The sequence below is a fragment of the Elephantulus edwardii genome, unplaced genomic scaffold, assembly GCF_000299155.1.
Source record: "Elephantulus edwardii isolate Elephantulus edwardi_28Jun2011 unplaced genomic scaffold, EleEdw1.0 scaffold00182, whole genome shotgun sequence".
Taxonomy (NCBI): Eukaryota; Metazoa; Chordata; class Mammalia; order Macroscelidea; family Macroscelididae; genus Elephantulus; species Elephantulus edwardii.
The window spans coordinates 3,567,916-3,568,420 of record NW_006399932.1 but is presented as its reverse complement, the minus strand read 5'-3'; the positions used below and the strand labels follow the sequence as shown (position 1 = coordinate 3,568,420).

The 505-nt window shown below is 46.5% G+C and overlaps 1 pseudogene; it reads left to right on the top strand.

Moving 5' to 3' along the window:
- The first annotated feature begins 3 nt into the window (after positions 1 to 3).
- LOC102863431 overlaps positions 4 to 505 on the top strand; it is a 1,568-nt pseudogene continuing 1,066 nt past the window's right edge.

Sequence of the window (505 nt, the reverse complement as noted above, 5' to 3'; positions counted from 1 at the left end):
CTCCATGCCAATTGCATCGTTTGTCAGGACCTGAAGCCAGAGAACATTCTGGTCACAAGTAGTGGGACAGTCAAGCTGGCTGACTTTGGCCTGACCAGAATCTAGAGCTACCAAATGGCACTTAGACCCGTTGTAGTTACATTTCAGTGCTGAGCTCCTGAAGACCTTCTCCAAACTACATAAGCTATTCCTGTGGACATGTGGAGTGTTGCCTGTATCTTTGCAGAGATATTCCGTAGGAAGCCTCTCTTCTGTGGAAACTCTGAAGCTGACCAGTTAAAGAAGATTTTTAATTTTTTTTTTAATCTCATAGAGCTGCCCCCAGAAGAAGACTGGCCCAGAATTGTGTCTGTGCCAAGAGGGGCCTTTTCTCCCAGAGGTTCATGCCCAGTGCAGTCTGTGGTGCCTGAGGTATAGGAGTTTGGAGCACAGAGACTGCTGTAAATGTTGACTTCCCCCCCTCTTTAACTTCCCTTTTTACCCTGTTGGAGAAGTTTTTGGATGT